The sequence below is a fragment of the Neopelma chrysocephalum genome, unplaced genomic scaffold (genome assembly GCF_003984885.1).
Source record: "Neopelma chrysocephalum unplaced genomic scaffold, ASM398488v2 Primary Assembly neopelma1_147, whole genome shotgun sequence".
Taxonomy (NCBI): domain Eukaryota; kingdom Metazoa; phylum Chordata; class Aves; order Passeriformes; family Pipridae; genus Neopelma; species Neopelma chrysocephalum.
Genome location: NW_020897809.1, coordinates 10,576,740 through 10,591,247, shown reverse-complemented (window position 1 = coordinate 10,591,247; position 14,508 = coordinate 10,576,740). Strand labels below are relative to the sequence as shown.

Genomic DNA, 14,508 nt, shown 5'->3' with positions numbered 1-14,508 from the left:
TGGTCCCCAAATCCCCACTTTTGTCTTGCCCAGGTGTTGTGAAATGCCTGCGAGTAGTGATTGATCTTGGTTAATTTGGAAGGAGAAAATGATGAATGGCTTATTTCCATTCCAATTTGTAGGATTAGTTAGCTTGAAACATTATGGATTTGAGGCAGTTTTTCTCTGGATCACTGCAGAGATTCCACCCTTAAATTTAATTCTCGATGCACGTCCTCACAGTGGAGAATTGTCAAGGTGGTATGAAACCTCCTCCAGGAACAGGGAGCAGTGCAGGAGGGGCTGCTCTTGGGATATTCCCTCTCTGTTTCTGTATCCCATTCCCTCCAAGTGACCAGTTCTCAGTGGTTTTCCAGGAGCTTCCCAAGCTCGTGGAAGGAAAGCTGGAACTGCCTGGCTGCATTACATGGGAGTGCACAAGCACTGCGGGCAGACACTCGGGAGAGAGCAGAGCTGAGGACAGGCTGCCTTCCCTCCGTCGCTGTCCTCTCATAGAGGCACAGAAACTGCTGATGCCTTGTGCCCTGCACTGCACCAGAGCAGCAAGAATCTGCACTAAGTGGTTTAAAAACAATATTCCCAATCAGGGAAAGTGCTGCAGCCTGGCTTACTTTTCAAAATGCTTCAAAAATCTCCTTCAGAGAAGGAAGGAAGGAAGAGAGCTGTACTTGGAACAAAATTTCCATAAGAACCTACAATTTCACTATTTTAGGTATTTTTATTGCTTCAGTGGAGAAAGTTGGGCTCTATCTAGGGGAAATTACTACTATCTATACTGAAAAGCACACTTCTAGGTTACATGTACTTGTTTAGATTGGTCTGTTCATCCCACTTTTGCTCAAAGGGTCTGTCCTTCCTTGCACAAGCCTTCTTGCTGCCAGACGTAGGACCATTTCTGCAAGAATTATTTTTAAAATAAGGGCTGCAGGAGTGAGCTCTTCAATTGAGTGGGTCTTTTTATCATAATGAAATGTACAATGTCTGGGCATGAAGCCATCAGCCCTCAGGAAAATGCAGCCAACACTGAATGCTGCAGTGTGATACGAGTTATGCAAGTCCATCACACTCATCCTCTCTCTGCTCTGGCTTCCTGTGGAGGTGTGAGCCAGGTGTAATGTCTTCTGAATGGCTCCAGCACTTGGGCTAATACCTATAGAAATGCCTTAGGAGGGGAGTAGGTTTGACAGTTGTGTTGCTTGAGGGTCCTGGACTTTCTAAAACCAAAGACCAGCCAAGCAGAGGCTCTAGGATAACATTCACAGGAACCAGAGGCCACCACAGAAAGCTTGTCCTTTTTTCCTCTTTGCATTAGAGGTGTTTCTTTCACCTTGCTTCCTCTTGCAGACACAGCACCACAGACACAAGAAACCAAAGTCCAGTGAAAGCAATTTACTGCACTTAATTCTCCTCTTGAGAAGAGCAGGAAAGAGAGAATGACTCAGATGTGACATGTTTGTCATGTTACTTAATACAAGACTTGAAGGCCCTCAGGTGCTCCGGTGATGAGGGCAGTGATAGAAACATCTCAGAGAAGTTTTTGGTGCATTTTTGAGCAGTGCTGCCTTAGAGACAGACAATGTATGGCCAGGCAAAACAGCCTTCTGGGGTGTCAGTTTAGGTGCTCATTGAGGTCATTCACACCATGTTTGTTTGTGTACTTTTTATAATAAACAAACCACTCCTTGGTAAAGGAAGCAGCTCAGCAAAGGCACGAGGTACTGCTCACTGCCCAGCATCCCAGGATTTGCGTACTTTGGCAGGGGATGCTGCCTGGCCTAGGGGTGAGTAGCTTGTATTTGAACAGTAAGATTCACTGGAAGACATCACTTTTCTATGACAGCCTTGTGTCCTGGGGTGGAGGGTGATACGGGGCCACTCGAGGTGGTAGGACATCTTTTCACCTAACTCATGGAGTTGGTCACTATATTCTCATGTGTCCTTGAAATGCCAGCCCTCAGCTAAAACACCCAAGTCACAGCAGTGGCAGTGGCTGCTCTTCAGCTCAGTGCCATGCCAGGGGTGCTAATCTTGGCTCCACATCCCTAATGGGGAATTTCCAAAAGCACTGGTCTAGGTCTGTGAGAGATTCTCCTTTCATCTTCCCTGGTGCAAAACCAGCAGTTTCTGAGAAAAAGATGTTTGAAGGCATCTTAGTGACTTTGGAGCTGTTTGCAGATCTTGAGAGAGGCAGGGCAGCAGCAGGGTTAGCAACCAAGTAATCAGATGAGTCGTGTGTGAAGAGTGGCTCTTGGGACAGCAGTAAATACTGGCCTTCTATGTCTTCTCAGGCTCCGTGCTGGATTGCTGACATTTTAAGCTCAATCCTTTCATGGGGATTATCTGCCTCAGTGCGATGGCACAGTTCTAGAGAAAGCCAGACCTGAAATGGTAAGGTTTATTTCAGGTCAGGTTTGCAGTGTATTATTGGTAGTGCTTTTAATAAGTTGTGTAAGAAAAAGCCTTTGTGTATTATGTCCTAACCCACAGATGCCTCTGAAAAATATCCCAAATCCCAACGTGTGCAGGATTTTACTGCTCTTCACACTGGAACTGTATTCTTGCAGATGGTTGAGGGGTTTATACCCCCCTTTCCCTGCATGCTGGCCTGAGGTCTGCCATCTGCATGTCTCCAAAATGCCCTTCCAGGAGCTGTGGTAGCAGTGCTGCCATTCGCACGGCCTGAAAACAGGGTTGCTGAGGGGTTTGGGAATAGCACAAAAGATGCAGCCACAACACCCCTGTTCTACAACCTCTAAAGGGGCTGATGGATATATTTAAAGAGTAACCCGTGCTTGTAGCAGTGCTCATCAGCTGTACCACTGTTTCAGCATCTTCTATTACCTTTCTCTGATGTAAGCAGAACAAAAGAAAACAAAGAGACCCAAACAACAGCAAGGTCCTACGTGCATTGTAAATAAATGCTGTGTATTCACCTGGACCTATTCTGGCGCACAGATAAGTCTCATTCTCCCTTGACTCACAATAGTGAAAATCATGTGTCCCTGCATTGACCTCAGCTGAACCATTTGGGGTAAAAGCAGTAAATAACTGGTGGGGGAAGAATCTGGCCAATCTGTCTGTGCATTTTAGCACAGCCAAGAAGGGACAGAGATGTGGGCTGCTCCTCTGACTCTGGAAGTGTCTTTATTTTGAGGTTATATATTCCCAATTGCAGCGTAGCACCTTCAACCCTAATACAAGGGTTGTGCAGTGGCTCAGAGAATAGGTGGGAATGAAGATTGTTGTTTTTGAAGGAGAAAAGACAAATCATCATTGCTTGGGGTTTTTTCCATGTAATTTTCTTCAGCATATGCTGTATGGCACTCAATGAGTCTCATCTGACTCTATATCACATCTTATGTTGTTTGTCATGACCAAGGGCTTGGGCCTTTCCAGAAATTCACTCTGATGATAAAATAATGTCTTTGGTAAACTTCTAAACCTCTCTCATCTCCTTTCTCTTACCTGCTGCCCTAGGAGACAGGAGTCTCTTGTTTTATCTCTGTGCTTGTTCTGATCCTGCTCCCTGATTTGTTTCAAGGTGCTGTGACAGCTCAGCTGCTTATCTCTGCTTTGACAGGCTGCACCAGATCTCCAACCTTATCCTTCAACCAGGGGTTTTGTTTCAGATTGGGTGCCACATCCATCAGAGCCCGCTGCCTGACCGTGAAGAGGGACTGGAAGTACACAGCATCCTTCCTCAGTGCCGTTTGGTCACCCTCTCCTTCTGGGAGATGGGCACTGAGCAGCAAAGGGAGAAGCCCTGCAGGAGGGGAGGCTGGCAAACAGGGATCTCTTCTCTGTCTGCAGAAGGGGCAAATCTGGTCTTTTCATTCAGGAATCCCCGTCTCAGGCCCTGGAGCGTGAAGTGCTGCCTGTTGGCTTTGCACAGATAGGAGCATGATAAGAGCATTTTGTTGCAGTCTGTTTTGCTGCCAAAATTAGTTGGGGATGCCCTGCACACTCCCCTGTGGTAAAATGAGAAAAGTCCTTCCGAGAGGTATAAATTACAAATAAATATTCCGTGTGCTGTGAACTAATTTAACTCCACTGAACTAAAGGGGTTTAAACTGATGTGAGTGAGAGCAGAGTTTAGCCCATAATTCATGTTGTGTATCTCCCAGTACAGCTGTTGGTGCTGTGCCTGGCAGGGCTTTTCCAGATAAGGAAAAGCTTAGGCACAAGACCTGAATGGCTGTGGGTTTTAAGCAGGCATTCATATTTAGGTTTACATGCTTAGCTAAGCCTTGTGTAAGCAAAATTCACGATGCTGGGTGAAAAACAAAGCAAAAGGAAAATTTAGGAAGTAGCTGCTTTTTTTTCCTTTTTTTCCCCCTCCTCCCTCTTCTAATTGGCTTCAGCATTAAATATAAGCTGTGTTAATTACCCATAGCAATTGGCTTGCCTTTCCAGTCACATGATTTCATTTCACAGCTGTGCAGATGTTTGCAGCTCTTTCTCCTTAGGAAACCTCCAGGAGACTTAGGAATGTGTTAAGACTGGTGACTGAGCCCTGGGTACAGGTAACATCAGACACCATCACTTCTGAGGTGCAGTCCTCATCTTTGGGGTGAGTCTCTGAGCAGAGGGTCAGTCTGCCCCAGGGCATCTTTTGGGGAAAGTTCTTCCAGGAGAGATTTTCAGCTTTGCTCTCTGTGAGTTAAGTGATGCTGCTGGTGGCAATGACAGGGACAGGAACAGGAGCTTCAGGGCGGTTGTTTTTAGCCCCTCTGTCTGAGGCTGAAAGGTACAAAGTGGTGTCCAAATCCCCGATAAACGATTTCTTCACTGACAACTATTTAGCATGCCCAGGAGACAGTTTTCCAATGAGGCTGTGCCTGACTTTGCACCTGGAGGGTTCTGCTGTTAGCTCGGTCTGACCTGCTCTTCAAATCCCCTTTTGTGTGTGTGACAGTATTTCCATAATGCTCCTGAGATTTATGCTGTGACATTCCCATTTCTGAAAATGGAGGCTGTGGACAAGTCATTAAGCACAGCAAAAACTGCACTAAAAAGTTATTACCCAGGTGCAAGCGTGTGATCTATTATGGGAAGTCTTCATGCAAGTGATTTAATACCTTTTTTAATTAGGAATTCAGAACCTCTTCTGATGCTTACTCATAGCTGCTCTGCAGGAATGGTTCTTACCTTGTGGGGACAAAAATTTTGCTTTAGATTAAGTGGCTGAGTTTTTCCCCAGAATAAAGGTAGGCCCCCCAGGATTCCCTTACTCTGACTGTCACCCAGACAGCCACACTGCTGTGAGCAGCCTCCTGGACAGTTGTGGAATATTCTACTGGGACTGTGGATGGTGATCCTGCTCCCAAAGGTCTCGTGTGCAGTCCCTCCTCTCCTGTATTTTACACTAGAAGCTGTGTTGAAGAATAATGAAGGCTTGTTTCTGTAGACTTACCTCTTGTAGTTGGTTTTGCTGGTATCAAGTAAGTGCAAGCCCTGGTTGTGTTTTCCCTGACCTTTAGAGCACACACAGCACTGCTTTCACATGGATTCTCTGGTGTCTAGTAAGGGTTGAGCTCATGCACCTTCTCTTTCACAGATGAATGTCTCTCTTTTCTCGCCAGCTGTCTAATTTCTTGAGTGTTCCTATGCACTTGGGAATTATGTATTCCTGTGATAGCACATACATTCAAATTTAAGTATTCCAGAAGGTGTGATGATGCCCAAGGCGATTTTCATCGACACCCGTCTGCTTCATCACTCCTATTCATGCAACCTTAAGATGGGGTAGTAGAGACCGAAAGGACATTGAAATGAGATTGAGATTCAGTGAGCTGAAACAGTGCTAAATTAAGAGAAGGACTGCAAAATGCAAGTCCTGGGATACATTTAGTCATCTTGTTTATTGCTCATGGTTGGTGTTTTTTAAAAATAATTAAGCCATGCCTTAGTGCAGATTCTGCACGTCATTTGCCAAGGGAAAGGCAGGGAGCGAGACATGTGAAAGGACCCAGTTGTTGGTTTATTTATTAAGTGCTGTGTACAAGTAGTGCACATTATCATTTAATGAGAGGTGCTGCTATTGCTGGTTGCAAAGCAGCGTAGGGAGATAGAGAACATGCTTTAAAGGATTGGTACTGTACCTGCTCCTGTCTGGACAGTGATTTCTCAACATTTTAGGTGTTCTTTCTGTGAAATGAAGGTAGAGAGGCCTGTTGGCTTTGTGAATGTGCTAAATCTCCCAACGAACCACAGCACTAAGTCTGAAAGTACTTAAAGGGAGCAACGTCCTCTTGTCACTGCGTGCTGATGGAGAGAGGAACTGGATGGGCATCACCTGCTGGAACTGTCCACTCATCCCCACTGAACCAGGAGATCCTAGGATGCCTTTGCTTCTAGCTGTCAGAAATTAGGCAAGGCAAACCTTATCCCAAGTATCTGGCTGGATTTGGCCTTTCTGTCTTGGATTCTGTCTTAGAAAAATATAGGACAGGAAAAATGTAAGTGGTGACAGAACAACAAGAGATGGTCTCGAACATCTTGTTTGTATCTTTAGCTGATTTTGGAAAGGCACCTGGTGCTGTTTTCTGCTCTGTTTACATTTAGGAAATATTTCATTGCTCTCCTCTACTGGATTTTATAAAGGAAGGTGTAGATTATGTTGACACAAACCAGTAACCTGTATTTTCAGGCAGAGGATTTCTTTCTCCTTTTTCATGGTCTCTGCTTGTGAGATACTGAATTTCTGTAAAGCTGGCAGGGCTTGGCCTTACTAAGTCCAAATCATGACCAGGCCTTAACCAACGGCAGTCCTCTGCAGTTTGGTTTTCTTTCAGAGTGGCAAGACTTGAAAGAAGTGATTAACCACTGAATTTAATTGTTCTGTGAAATGAACAGCTCTGGGGCTGGTTCAGTGGAGCATCTTTGACCAAAAGAAACCTTAATTAGCCTGTGGATGTCATTGCAAGACATTGCATTATGCAAGAAGTGGTCACAGCCACAGACAGTAAATGCACACAGAGGCATTTTGTGACTTAAACTCTTAACTTGTGCTGTATCCAAAGCAGATACACTGATGGAGCACATATAGTAGGCAGCCCTTGTAAAACCAATTATTCCTTCAGTTCAGACCTCCCAGCAAAACGGTGCTGGGCTTTCATTTCCATTTCCTCCTGCTGGGCTTTTCTCCTCTAATTGTGAAAGTATTAGGGAAGAGCACAGAGCATTTGAAAAGCAGTCATCATTTAAATCATGGAAAGTAATCACACTACTTGTTTTCCTTGTTAATACCCCAAAGATTTTGGTGAATGGCATTGCCAGAATTTCTCACCCAAACTGGCCGTGGGATTTGTGCAGTAGAGCCCAGCTGGGGGTGCAGCAGCCCAGGAGGGGTGTGTGGTCCTGGGCACAGGAGGCAAGTTGGGCTGAGTGCAGGCATGGCACAAGGACATCTCTGGGGCAGGAATGCCATCTCGTGGCCGTAAATAGCTATAATGTGATTAAATCCACCTCCCCTCCCTACTTCCTTCATGACACTTCCTCACTGTATCAGTCATTCTCAGGAAACACAAATCAAGCTCCATATTTTCTGTATAGCAGAGATCATCCTTTTTTGGGTTCCTAAAGCTGTGCTGTCGGCCTCAGCAGCTCCTCTTGGCTGCAGTGCCCTGTGCTGGCACTGGAACGGGGTCTGTGGGGACTGTGTGTGAGCCACAAGCAGATCAAGTGCAGACCTTTGCAGGCTTTGCTTTGCTGCAGTCTCTGTCAGCTTTACCCTATTCCTTCTGCACTTTGCACACTCAGGCACAGATGTGATGCTCTCCGAGACATATTTCTCTCTCAGCCGGCAGTGTCTCTGCTACCGGAGCCAGTTTGAGGATGTGGGAGTTGCAGCTCTTGGAGGGAGAGGTGGTGCCTTTTATCAGCTGTCTGGTACTGCTGGCTGCACGATGTTAAGCAGAATGGTGTCTGTGTGGGTGACACATACATTGTGTCTCAGAGCCGTGAGAAAAATGGGCAGTCGATGAAATGCTGGAGGTTGGAACTCAGCTGCTGTAGGAGGAACCCAGTCCTTAGGAACGTGCTGTCTCTGCTCACCTTTTGGATAACACCATGGTGCATTCTGCAGTGGTGTTTTGGGGTAAATAAACACCCTTTTTGTAAGCAAAATATTTACCAGTGATGCTCTTTTCTTAGAAGAGGGAATGCTATATGCTCAGCAGGAATTAGGATGTCATGGGAAACGATGGATTCACTCAGAGTGCCCTTGGGTTATCCCATCAGAGCGGACATCAGTGCTCCATGCAGAGACATGGCCTTGCTCAGCATTCCATAGCTCCAGGGAAGGCAGGTACAGCCACCTCTGCTGGCCAGTGCCAGGGAGATGCTGACTTGTCGCTCACCTGCATGGGAGCAGCATCAGTGAAAGCAGAGTTTGAATCGTTACAAAGTCTGTGCAGGAAAGTCTAGGAGGAATCAAATCTGTTTGTGCTGTCACTCCCACTTCAGCTCAGCTTGTTCTGAGGGGATGGGACTGAAAGGCTGTTCTGGCAGCAGAAAGGGAGGAGAGGAAACAAATGTAAACAGAAATAGGCTGCGTTGTCAATCTGTGTCTGATGTCTTTGGTTATCCTGTTTTGAAGGTGAATAAACACATCAAACTTTTACTGTGGGAGGAATCCCAGAGGAGGCTCAGCAGCTCTTGGGAATCAGGACGTATTATGGATGCAAACCGTTCTTAATCCGTTTCTACAGGCACAACGGAAAGATGCCTTTCTTAGCACCTGAATTGTATTTCCTAGCCCAGGTCATCTTTGCATGAGCAGAAATATGGAAGGTTCTCTGCATCTGTATGTATTCTTTGAGATTTTAATTGCACCTGCAGCAGTTACCTTCAACACCCCTCTTTAGAAGTGAAGACAGAGACCCTTTTAGGTCAGGCATCATTTCATCTGCTTGCTAAATTGGGATAAGGCAAATTAAGGCCTAACTCTACTGACTATTAAATAGATCTCTCCTTATTGTAATAGCAGGAGCCCAAAGCAGGTGACTTGGGCACTTATACATGATAGTACAGTCCCCTAAATTTGTGTTTTTCCACAGTTGCGATTGGTCTTTTTTCTCAGTATATTCTCCTGATAGCTGAAGATCAAATCCTTTCCTCAGAGCCATAGATCCGTTTGAGGCTCTCTACAGCATGAGAAATCCAAACTCAGTCCCACAAAACCCACCAAACGGATGAAATGGCTTGGTATTTTGCCAATGGATGGCTGTGGTTGGTGGGAGGAACCAACACCTCCCTTGCTTCATCCGCAGCAAGTGCTTCCTGCTTTGTTTGGTGTCTTTACTCATCACCTTGTTTTGTTTCTGACTAAATAACCTTTTCTCTTTCAATATTGATGCTGTATTGCCCACTGGGTTATGTTTCTGGAAGAATTCAGCTGACCTCAATCGAGGTTTGTAGTCCTACTGCAGTAAGTTGCGAACGAGTTTGTAGCTATCCCCAATCCAGCATCCCCAAACTAGCAGTGATTTATTGCATTCTCCCACTGAAAAAGAGTTGTGTGTACAGCTGCACTCCACAGGTCTCTAGCTGTGTGACCCAGCCTGTGGGTTTTCTTGGAGAGCCTAAAATTCTGAATTCTTCTGTGCCTTTGGGTTTTTTCAAATCCCGAAGACACAAATGAAAAACCTATTATCCATTGCCGTTACCCATGAGAGTTGCAAAGAGTACATATTTTCCCAGAGGCCTTGAGATGCCCTACTTCTGTTTCTTATGGCTTTGTGACCCAGCTGGTGCAGGTGTGAGCACCTGCCTCTGCCACATGTCATGGCACATCCATGCTGCTGTGTCCCTGCCAGTTTGGTGCCTCACCAGCACTGCTCCCAAAAAGGAGCGAGCTGTCTGCTCTCCCAGCACCTGCTTGTGAAAGGTCAGCACATGGGCTGCCTAGTTTATGGTGTTCCCAGAAGTTCCAAACTGCTCTTTTCATTTTCAAAAGTGGATGTTTTCATCCCGGTGGGATTAATGCTATCCCTGCATCAGGTTTTGCTGTTGAGCTGAGTAAGTCTGTGTGCACTTGATTATAATGAACTGCGGCCTCAGAGTATGGGCAAGGGAAGTTCAGAAAGATCACTGGTAATGGTGGTCATCAGCCTCTAATTCATGTTTTTGAATGGATGGTATATGTAAAGCATTAGAGAATATAGCAAAAAACTTTCCTGTGTGCTTCTTCATGTACTGTTAAACATGTTTTAAGACCATTTATTTTCCTCCTTGCTTGTGTCTCTAGCAACATGTAAAAAAGAAATACACCTTACCATTACATTAGAGGCAAAGGTGCACTACTCCATCAGCTGCATGAAGGTAGGTTAGCTCAGTGCCTGGCATGCTTCTGCTCTAACTCTGTTTTTCCCAGTGCTCAAGCTGTGGGCATACATGATTTATGGCCTAAGATTTAAGGATGTTTCCTGCAAAGGTCTCTTCTGGGAGGAAAGGAGTGTGCTAAAGAAATAAAGCCATCATTTGCTAGTCAGGATTTCTGTAAGAACTAAGTTGAGGCTGTATGTAGGATTTCAGTCTCCCAGCAATGAAGCGGGATGGGAATACTCCATCGTCAGAGCAGGATCCAGCTCCAGCAGGCACCGTGGCCAGGCACTGCAGTAAGCTGAAAAACCAAGGCTGGATTAAAAGCATCACACCACACCACGTGAAGCAGTCACCAAGCAAAAGGTGACTTTGCTAACCTGTATTTCCTCAAAACATAGGCAGTGTCTGTCAGGCTGATGTCTGTGCCACCCTTGCGACGAGCTTCCCTTTACCAGCTGGCTCAGTTTGGGGACCAAACCATAAATACCAGGAGGCACACAGACATGCTGGTGTGAGTGCCAGGAGGGACAAGATGAGGAATGTGGATGAAGAGAAGTGCGTGACTCTCCTGCCAGTACCAGCAGTGCACAAGGGAGGGAGGCAGCCAGACCAGCTGGTCTTGTTCTCATGAGACCCCACTCTGGCAGCAGAGAAGAGCGAGTGAGGTTAAGCTGGCCTTGCAAATATTGTCCAAGACATGGTCACATATATTAAAGGCCTTTCAGCTGGACCTACACGCCCCTGTACTCAGCCAGCTGGCTGTGCAGGAGGGTGGGGGATGCTGCTGCAGGTTTCAGTGGCTGTGCCCCTGCAGGGATGGAAGCAGCTGCTTGCTGTGTTCTGCCTTCCCAAGGACATGTTCCTGGCCTGGGAGGGGACAGGCACTGCTGCTGAGTCGATTAGACTGGAAAAACTATACCAAGCAGGTGGCTCAATAAACTGATGCAAATCTGACCAACATGTAGGAATGTTATTCTGCAAGACTTTTTTACTTAAGTGGTGAATTTGTTGGAACAAGGCAGAAGGGCATCATCTCCAGCAGAGACCATCTGTCCCAGGATACTGCTGTGTGCATTGAGTGTAGTGCACACCTGGAGTGAACCCACTGAGGGAAGAGTGTAGCTCTCCTTTAGTAAACATTTTTACTTTCATTTTCTGATTTTTTCACTTTTGGTTGCCAGCTTGCATGGAACAAACCCATTTCAATAAATATATCTGGAGAGGGATAAAAGGTGTCCTCTGGTAGTTTTGAAGCTCACGAGAACTGGTCATGGATCATGTTTAAATGTCAACCCTGTGGAAAGCACATGGCTTTCCAGCTGCTCTTGTGTTAGCCCACTGACAGGCTGAGCTGGTTAGCAGGGCTGATTCATGGCCCAGCAATATAACCCAGTTGTACTTGTTCTTTATTTATAGAAATCACAGGCCTCAGTGTTCTGGCTACATCAAGTTACAAGAGCAATGATGGAAGAAGAGTGATGTTTCAAATTAGGCAAGAGTTAAGCAGACTTGCTGGAGACCACAGTATACAAATGAAGAAAATTTAATGCATTTTCCTGGGTATTAAATGCATATGTTCACTTTTAGGAAGGTCATGGGTGCTAAAATTTCCTGTGAAGGAAACTTACATGCTAGAGTTGAACAGAAATTACTAAGTCAGTGTCTCTCAAGGACAGCTGAGAAAATTAAGGATTAGGCCACATAAGTGGGATATCATGGAGAAAAGCAGCTGGAGTCAGAGAACCTCCTGCCTGGTTTCATGTGATAAATGAGTGCAGTCAGGACTCAAGCAGGGATTCTAACACAGTTTTGCTCTAGCCTTATTCATATCCCAAATAGTACGATAATCACACATTGTAACATAGCAGTCCCATGGTGTCTTAATGTTTTTGTCTTTTTAGCTATGTGGTAATTTAACTTTGTAATTGCTGTGTCTGCATTTTAGTAGCTGTTAGAGGCCCCAGCCAAAGATCAGCATGTAGAGCACTGCACTTCCGTGGGATGAAGACAGTTGTTTCTGCAGTGATCTTACATCAGGAAAGGGTAAGAGCTTGGTGTGGCATCAGCAGGAGACTAGTTGGTCTTACCAGTTTTGGCCATAAGTTCGGAAGGGCTGAGTAGCATCAAGCTGAAGGTTTGCCAGATCAGCAGCATGTCACTTGAGACAGCTGACAGCAGCTTGGTCAGAGCAGTCTGGCACCTGCATTGACAACGGCATCACTGTCCCTCGTGTGGCAGGGAGGACAGTGCTTGTGAGAGCTCCCAAGTGTTCCTGAAATCAGACAGGTGAGCCCATCCTTCAAGTGCTTCATGTTAAATGAGCCCATTGAGGTAATGGGAAACAAGAGCTGACCTTTGTTCCTTGTTATCCGTTCCTACCCTCTGAATATGTGTAATTTTATGTTTCATTCAGGAAAAATTCTCAGCGCTTTGGGCTCTTTGGTCAATAACTGTGATGGCACCTCTAGGTGAATCTGTAGACACAAAGGCTACAGGGATGATCTCCTTATTTTTCTTGTAAAAGGTAAAACAAGGGCCAACATTTGTCTAGTACCTCTTTGCAGCCAGAAGAGTTTAGCTGCTCATCCTAAGTTTGATACCTAAGCAGAAACCCTGGAGACACAAGCAGATCCTCATGATACCACTGGAACAGCAGAGATGCCATAAATAGGGCGGTGATTCTAGTAAAGTCCCTGTGCACAGTAGCATTTCTTGATCAGTTGCAGGCTTTGGAATGCACTGGGCAGTAAGAAATGCTGGGCTGAGGGATTCAGGTGGGATTCAGGTAGTTGATATGGTCTTGACTGAAAAAGTACTCTCAGGATTTTTCTGCTTGTGTACTTCTTTTTTTGTGGCATGTGTGTATATATATATGTGTATATATATATACATGTAAATCTCATTTTGGCCAGAATGACATTTATTTGTCCTCATTTGCAAAAGTTTTATTGCTTTGGAGTGTCAGCACGAACTCTGTGATAGGGGACAAGATAACATGGCTACTTTGTGAGATTTGGCCAGAATGAGTCCCAAGGCACTTTCCCAACAAATGAACTCCTGCAGTGATAACCTGCCTAGCGATTTAAATATGGAAATTAAACCACTACATTGCTAGTCCCTCAGAAGATCCTAATACCTAGCTACCATCCAGAGCTAATTTTCTCAACAATAACTTAATACGCAGCCCAGATAAACTGGGTACTTAGATTGAATACAAATGATATTTCAGTGACATGAATTATGGCCTTATGCTGAACATCACTATGGCAACTAATGACATCACCACAGGCTCCAACCAGCAAAAAACCCAACTTCTGATGGTCTCCATTTGTTGGTGCAGATCTTTTCAGGGCTTTTGGGGGTATGAATATGTAAGCACCACAGTGTTGTCAAGGGTTTGCTATGTATGTTTACTGTCATTTGAAACATTTATTCCCTTTGTGGTTAATGTTGTTCTCATGAAGGAAACCTAATGAAAATTACTGTTTGTATTTGGTTAGTAACATTTGTTGATAACATATGGTCTGGGAATGCTTCAGCAAATAAGAGCTTTTTAATAGTAAACAGCGATATGAGTTCTATAAAGCAGATGCTGTCAAAGTACACAGCGTAAGGTTGGATATTTTCTTACTTTTGCCTCTTACCCAAAGCAAGATTATCTCCCTACTTTCCCTCCTGGTGACAACACAGTTTTTTAAGAGAGAAAACATAACCTGTGACCTGAAACCATGATTAGAAAATAAAGTTGTTTCTTGGTTCTTATGCTTAAAACAGTTATTATGTAGCTGATGGCTCACACATGAAAAAGATATATTATAGAGGACTGGACAAGACCTGTGGTGCTGTAGGTAATTTATGCCAAAGCTCTGCTCTCTGGCACTGGTGGCAGTTTGATGCATCATCATAAAAGATGAAACATGTTGATCAGTGGCACCAGGAGAGAAAACTTTAGAGCAGAGCTGATAAAGAAGCTGAGTTTGTTAATCAGCTCTGCACTGAACATGCTCATCTGCTGAGCTCAGTTGGACAAGATTTGCTCAATGGAGAGCAAAACATAAATTGATACTTCTGGAGCACAGAATGTGTCATTAATAGAGTGGGGGCAAACAGAAGTTGTTAGTGAGGTATGGCATAATCTCTCATCTGACTTGCAGCACTCTGGGTTGCAGTGTGTGTTCCACC

At 45.0% G+C, this 14,508-nt stretch overlaps 1 protein-coding gene across 25 annotated transcripts in view; it reads left to right on the top strand.

Annotated features, from left to right (window-relative positions):
• The window catches only part of CADPS (calcium dependent secretion activator), a 211,861-nt gene that overhangs the window by 82,764 nt on the left and 114,589 nt on the right, over positions 1 to 14,508 (top strand). The gene's annotated exons all lie outside the window — the stretch shown is intronic.